This window comes from Ranitomeya imitator, chromosome 6 (genome assembly GCF_032444005.1).
Source record: "Ranitomeya imitator isolate aRanImi1 chromosome 6, aRanImi1.pri, whole genome shotgun sequence".
Taxonomy (NCBI): Eukaryota; Metazoa; Chordata; class Amphibia; order Anura; family Dendrobatidae; genus Ranitomeya; species Ranitomeya imitator.
Window position 1 is genome coordinate 450,056,019 of NC_091287.1, and position 8,001 is coordinate 450,064,019.

Here is an 8,001-nt window from a genome sequence, read left to right on the forward strand (position 1 = left end):
CAAAGATGACTAAAATTCTGAATCAGCATTTTGAAACAAAAGACCCTGGAAAAGTAACATATTATCTAGGAATCCAGGACCAAAGAGAAGGAGATGGAAGCTTTTAAAAGAGTTATTAAATATTTGAAAGAGACTCAAGACATAAATTTAAGAATAATGGCAACAAGAGATCTAAAATTCACAGGACATATAGATGCACACTGGGCCAGTGACTTAAGTGATCATAAATAGACAAGCGGCTATTTGTTCAAGATTGGAAAAAGTAAAATTTCTTGGTCTAGCAGAAAACGAGTGTCTGTAGCCTTGTCATCTACATAAGCAGAGTATCTGTCTGCAACACACGCAAGTCAAGAGGTCATTTGGTTAACAAATTGTTGGGCGATCTTGGTAAGAAGATCAATGCAAGAACCAAAAACGTTGACTTTAACCCCTTAGTGACAGAGCCAATTTGGTACTTAATGACCGAGCCAATTTTTGCAATTCTGACCACTGTCACTTTATGAGGTTATAACTCTGGAACGCTTCAACGGATCCCGCTGATTCTGAGATTGTTTTTTCGTGACATATTGTACTTCATGTTAGTGGTAACATTTCTTCGATATTACTTGCGATTATTTATGAAAAAAACGGAAATATGGCGAAAATTTTTAAAATTTTGCAATTTTCAAACTTTGTATTTTTATGCCCTTAAATCAGAGAGATATGTCACGAAAAATAGTTAATAAATAACATTTCCCACATGTCTACTTTACATCAGCACAATTTTGGAAACAAAATTTTTTTTTGTTAGGGAGTTATAAGGGTTAAAAGTTGACCAGCAATTTCTCAATTTTACAACACCATTTTTTTTTAGGGACCACATCACATTTGAAGTCATTTTGAGGGGTCTATATGATAGAAAATAATGAAGTGTGACACCATTCTAAAAACTACACCCCTCAAGGTTCTCAAAACCACATTCAAGAAGTTTATTAACCCTTTACGTGCTTCACAGGAACTGAAACAATGTGGAAGGAAAAAATGAACATTTAACTTTTTTTTGCAAACATCTTAATTCAGAACCATTTTTTTTATTTTCACAAGTGTAAAAACAGAAATGTAACCATAAATTTTGTTATGCATTTTCTCCTGAATACTCCAATACCCCATATGTGGGGGTAAACCACTGTTAGGGCGCACCGCAGAACTTAGAAGTGAAGGAGCGCCGTTTTACTTTTTCAATGTTGAATTGGCTGGAATTGAGATTGGATGCCATGTCGCGTTTGGAGAGCCCCTGATGTGCCTAAACAGTGGAAACCCCCCACAAGTGACACCATTTTGGAAACTAGACCCCTTAAGGAACTTATCTAGATGTGTGGTGAGCACTTTGAACCCCCAAGTGCTTCACAGAAGTTTATAACGTAGAGCCGTGAAAATAAAAAAATCGCTTTTGTTTACACAAAAATGATCTTTTTGCCCACAAATTCTTATTTTCACAAGGGTAACAGGAGAAATTAGACCACAAAAGTTGTTGTGCGATTTCTCCTGAATACATCGATACCCCATATGTGAGGGTAAACCACTGTTTGGGCGCACCGCAGAGCTTGGAAGTGAAGGAGCGCCGTTTTACTTTTTCAATGTAGAATTGGCTGGAATTGAGATTGGACGCCATGTCGCGTTTGGAGAGCCCCTGATGTGCCTAAACAGTGGAAACCCCCCACAAGTGACACCATTTTGGAAACTAGACCCCTTAAGGAACTTATCTAGATGTGTGGCGAGCACTTTGAACCCCCATGTGCTTCACAGAAGTTTATAACGTAGAGCCGTGAAAAAAAAAAAATCGCATTTTTTCTACAAAAATGATCTTTTTGCCCACAAATTTTTATTTTCACAAGGGTAACAGGAGAAATTAGACCACAAAAGTTGTTGTGCAATTTCTCCTGAGTACGTCGATACCCAATATGTGGGGGTAAACCACTGTTTGGGCGCACGGCAGAGCTTGGAAGAGAAGGAGTGCCGTTTTACTTTTTCAATGTAGAATTGGCTGGAATTGAGATCGGACGCCATGTCGCGTTTGGAGAGCCCCTGATGTGCCTAAACAGTAGAAATCCCCCACAAGTGACCCCATTTTGGAAACTAGACCCCCCATGGAACTTATCTAGATGTGTGGTGAGAACCTTGAATGCCCAAGTGCTTCACAGAAGTTTATAATGCAGAGCCGTGAAAATAAAAAATATTTTTTTTTCCACAAAAAAGATATTGTAGCCCCCAAGTTTTTATTTTTACAAGGGTAACAAGAGAAATTGGACCCCAAAAGTTGTTGTCCAATTTGTCTTGAGTATGCTGGTACCCCATATGTGGGGGTAAACCACTGTTTGGGCGCACGGCAGAGCTCGGAAGGAAGGAGCGCCGTTTTGGAATGCAGACTTTGATAGAATGGTCTGCGGGTATTATGTTGCATTTGCAGAGCCCCTGATGTACCTAACCAGTAGAAACCCTCCACAAGTGACCCCATTTTGGAAACTAGACCCCCAAGGAACTTATCTAGATGTGTGGTGAGAACTTTGAATGCCCAAGTGCTTCACAGAAGTTTAGAATGCAGAGTCGTGAAAATAAAAAATATTTTTTTTTTCACAAAAAAGATTTTGTAGCCCCCAAGTTTTTATTTTCACAAGGGTAACAGGAGAAATTGGACTGCAATAGTTGTTGTCCAATTTATCCCGAGTACGCTTATGTGCCATATGTGGGGGTAAACCACTGTTTGGGCGCACGGCAGAGCTCGGAAGGGAAGGAGCGCCTTTTTGGAATGCAGACTTTGATAGAATGGTCTGTGGGCATTATGTTGCGATTGCAGAGCCCCTGATATACCTAAACTGTAGTAACCCCCCACAAGTGACCCCATTTTGGAAACTAGACCCCCCAAGGAACTTATCTAGATGTGTGGTGAGAACTTTGAATGCCCAAGTGCTTCACAGAAGTTTAGAATGCAGAGTCGTGAAAATAAAAAATATATTTTTTTTTCACAAAAAAGATTTTGTAGCCCCCAAGTTTTTATTTTCACAAGGGTAACAAGAGAAATTGGACCCCAGAAGTTGTTGTCCAATTTATCCCGAGTACGCTGATGCCCCATATGTGGGGGTAACCCACTGTTTGGGCGCACGGCAGAGCTCAGAAGGGAGGGAGCACCATTTGACTTTTTGAGCGCAAAATTGGCTGTCGTGTTTGGAGACCCCCTGATGTACCTAAACAGTGGAAACCCCCCAATTCTAGCTCCAACCCCTAACCCTAATCCCAACCTGATCCATAATCCTAATCACTAACCCTAACCATAATCACAACCCTTACCCCAAAACAACCCTAATGTCAACCCTAACCATAACCCTAATCAAAACCCTAAATCCAACACACCCCTAATCCTAATCTCAACCCTAACCTCAAACCTAACCCTAATCCCAATACACCCCTAATCACAACCCTAACCTTAACCCTAATCCCAAACCTAACCCTAATCCCAAGCGTAACCCTAATGCCAACCCTAACCCTAATACCAACCCTAATCCAAACCCTAAACCTAATCCCAGCTCTAACCCTAACTTTAGCCCCAACCCTAGCCCTAACTTTAGCCCCAACCCTAACCCTAGCCCTAAGGCTACTTTCACACTTGCGTTGTTTGGCATTCCGTCGCAATCCGTCGTTTTGGACAAGAAACGGATCCTGCAAATGTGCCCGCAAGATGCGTTTTTTGCCCATAGTATTGCCGACGGATCGTGATGGATGGCCACACGTCGCGTCCGTCGTGCACTGGATCAGTTGTGTTTTGGCGGAGCGTCGGCACAAAAAAGCGTTCAATGAAATGTTTTTTTGTACGTCGCATCCGCCATTTCTGACCGCGCATGCGTGGCCGTAACTCCGCCCCCTCCTCCCCAGGACATAGATTGGGCAGCGGATGCGTTGAAAAACTACAGCTGCTGCCCACGTTGTGCACAATTTTCACAACGTGCGTCGGTATGTCGGGCCGACGCATTGCGACGGCCCCGTACCGACGTAAGTGTGAAAGAAGCCTAACCCTAAATTTCGCCCCAACCCTAACCCTAAATTTAGCCCCAACCCTAACCCTAAATTTAGCCCCAACCCTAGCCCTAACCCTAACCCTACCCCTAGCCCTACCCCTACCCCTAACCTAACCCTACCCCTAACCTAAGCCTACCCCTAACCCTACCCCTAACCCTAACCTAACCCTACCCCTAACCCTAACCTAACCCTACCCCTAACCTAACCCTAGCCGTAACCCTACCCCTAACCCTAACCTAACCCTACCCCTAACCTAACCCTAGCCGTAACCCTACCCCTAACCTAACCCTAGCCCTAACCCTACCCCTACCCTAACCCTAACCCTATCCCTAACCCTACCCCTAACCCTACCCCTAACCTAACCCTAGCCCTAACCCTAACCCTACCCCTACCCTACCCCTAACCCTACCCCTAACCCTACCCCTAACCCTACCCCTACCCCTAACCCTACCCCTAACCCTAACCCTAACCCTACCCCTAACCCTAACCCTAATTTTAGCCCTAACCGCTGTTCTCCTGCCGGCCGGCAGATGGAGACAGATGGCGGGCGCACTGGGCATGCGTCCGCCATGTTCTTCTGCCGGCGGCCAGGAGGAGCAGCAAGAGGATCCAGGGACCTAGGTGAGTATGCTAGGGTCCCCGAATCCCCCTATTTCTCTGTCCTCTGATGTGCGAAGGAGACACGAGGAGCATCGGGGGAGCTAGGTGAGTATTGGGGGGCCACCTGGGACCCCTTTTCTCTGTCCTCCGATGTGCGATCACATCGGAGGACAGAGAAATTAAAAAGAGATCGCTTTTTTTTTTTTTTTTTTTTGCGATCGCCGGTAAACGGTTAATTACCGGCGATCGCAAATGCGGGGAGGGTTAAAAACCCCCCGAATCATGTTCTCTGGGGTCTCGGCTACCCTCGGCAGCCGAGACCCCGGAGAAAATCGGCCTGTGGGGGGCGCTATACACTTTTTCCACAGCGCCGTTAATTAACGGCGCTGTGGTTTAAGTACCCTTAGCGGCCGCCGTTAAAAGGCGTATCGGCGGTCGCTAAGGGGTTAAACATCATCACCTGTGCAATTTGATAGAACGTGGCATAGTTTGTTATGACCAGATGATAGCTGATGTTATGACAGAGCCACATCCATGTGCCAAATTTGAAGAATCCAGAACCACTATGGGACTAACAGGATAAGTAGTTGTTAAATGGGGGTGTTGGAATAATGATTATGATTGTATTTATTGCAACAACTACTATTTACTACTGTTTAATAGTGCATAAGTGTCTGTGTGCAGCAATAATGTTCAGGGCCGGCCCGAGAGATTACGACGCCCTAGGCGAAACTATTTTGTTGCGCCCCTACTATTCTTGGCAGTAGATGAAAACTTGGGATATAAATTTAGGAGCAAAATAAACCACAACAACAATGATTAATTAACTCTCTCCTAACTCTTTAATCTTCTGAGAAGTTGTATAGGACAAATATATACAAAGTAATCAATAACACAAAACAAAAACGACCATAGGTAATTAAAATTTTTGTTTCCTTGCCTTTTTTTTAAAAAGGATGACACTAAGTCACCGAGATTAATTTGTTTAGCAACTTCATATTCTATCGAAATTGTTGCCAACCCAACCAACCTCTCTTGCGTCATATTTGCCCTTAAATATGTTTTAATTAGCTTTAGTTTTGAGAAGCTTCTCTCTCGTGAGGCCACGGACACAGGCAGAGTCAAAAGAATTTTTAGAGCCACCACCAGGTTGGGGACACTTTCTTTCAAGTCAGATTTAAGCAAAAGTTCAAGAACGTCTTTTGGTGATGAATCTTCTGGAACACGTCTTGACATTGCCTGCAGTTCACCACATAGCTCTATGGCATCGATGTCTTTTACTTCGTTGTGTGTAAGAGACTTTTCCAGAGCTTTACACTTATCCAGAACAAATTTGCTTGGTTTTCCCTCAAGTGAACGGATGTGGTACAAAAATCCAAATTTCAATTCCAGCTGAGTGAACCGCTCATCAACTGAATTTATAGCAGTATCTAAGATCGCAACGTAAAAGTCAATTTTCTCATCTCTTATGGGCACATCTTTCCCTTCATAAGAGAACTGTCTGTTTTTTTTCTTTAAACGTTTTGGCGTAGAACTTGACTCAAAATTAGCTGGTATGCCAAGCTCTTCTGCGATTTCCCTCGCATCAACTAACAGCTTCTCAAACTCTTCATCGCTTCTTAATGATTGCAGATATTTCTTTGTTTTGTCGAAGTGTTGAGAAGCAGCAGCTAAATCGAATTCTTGTGACTGAAGTAACTTACTTGTCAAATTGATTTCGTACAAAATGTTGAACCATACTAGAACAGATGTAACAAAAGAAAAGGTTCCAACTTGTTTAGCAAGACCTTGAGCTTCTAGCTGGGAGACATTTCCAGGGCTTCCTGTGAGACTAATATTTTCTGCTATGTCCATTAGGGCATCATGGACTTTGCTCAATTGGTAACGGAGGGGGGCCAGAGCATCAATTCTACTTTCGCTTAGAGGTTTTAGAGTCAGAGATGGCAAATGACGCACGAGTACTTCCCAACACTGAGTTGACAAAGAGAAAAATACATAGAGAGAGATTTTGAACTAACAGGAAAAAAGTTGTCGCTCCAAAACAACATTTAGCTGCATCATTGACAACTAAGTTTAGAGAATGGGAGCTGCAAGGCACAAAGAATGCACATGGGTTTATGTCCAAAATTCGTCTTTGTAGTCCAATGTTTTTTCCCTTCATGTTACTCCCATTGTCGTAGTCCTGCCCTCATAAGTTGTCCACAGAGAGCGACAGTTCTTCAAATTTGTTCAAGACAGTGGCTGTCAAACCACCTCCAGTTGTATCAGAAACAGGAATGAATCCTAAGAAGTGCTCTTTAATTTCAAACTTTTTGTCTTCTGATGTGGAAACAAACCGAACAATGATAGTCATTTGTTCAACATGAGACACGTCTGAAGTACAATCCAGCACTACAGAAAAGTATTTTGCAGTTTTGACATCGTCAAGAATCTTTTCCTGAATACCATTACTTAGCAGTTGAATCATCTCATTCTGTATTGTTTTTCCCAAATAATGTGCATGAATCTCTTTGTCCTGGATTTTCCGAATGTGCTCACACATGACGGGATCGAACATAGCCAAATACTCCCCAATTTTCAAAAAGTTCAAACAATGCATCATTTGATCCACGGAACGCTAAGTTTTACGTACCTAGTACCCTCACTAGAGCTATCAACCTTTCTAAAATTTGATGCCAGTATTTTTCTTGCTCTTCAATTTTGCGTAAGTGTTCTTCGTCAATGGTCTTGTTCATCTTAAGTCTATTTTCTTGTTCCTTCCATTTTTGAAAGCTAATCATGTGATCTTTGCTTTTTTCGTGGCTGGCTAAAATAGCAGATATGTTTTTCCAGTCATTTACACCATCAGTAACCTAAGGCTGAGCGTTTGATGATTCCTAGTTGAAGTGATGAGTCTGGAAACAACGTGCAGCAAAAACAAAAAAACTGAATTTTTCTGAATAGAATACGTTAGCCAATTGCGTTCAAGACTTTCACCATTGACAAGACGACGTTTATAGTGAACACAAGAAAATTTTCTACGATTAGTGTCCAAAGGAAAATCGAAATCTTTAACTTGTGTGGGGCCGAGTTTTACTACATGTAGGTGTAAGTCATCATTGATTACGGTCCACGTAGCGGGATCGTCCGAATAGTCTTTGTGTAGTATTTCTATAAATGTACCAGCCTCCATGTCAGTACTGGTACTTTGATCAGATCTACCTCCAGATATTGATGGTTGTAGTTCACTATTTTCAGCATAAGAAACAAATTCTATTTCCACATTCGATATTTCAGAGGCAACAGAAGCCTGTTGTTCCAACGTTTGGAATTCTGCGTCTTCATTTCTATTGCTTAGATATTTTAAAAATG

At 42.4% G+C, this 8,001-nt stretch overlaps 1 pseudogene; it reads right to left on the reverse strand.

The window, feature by feature from the left end:
* Window positions 1-239: 239 nt before the first annotated feature.
* On the reverse strand, window positions 240-7,249 carry LOC138643421 (zinc finger MYM-type protein 1-like; annotated as a pseudogene).
* Between the last annotated feature and the right edge of the window lie 752 nt (window positions 7,250-8,001).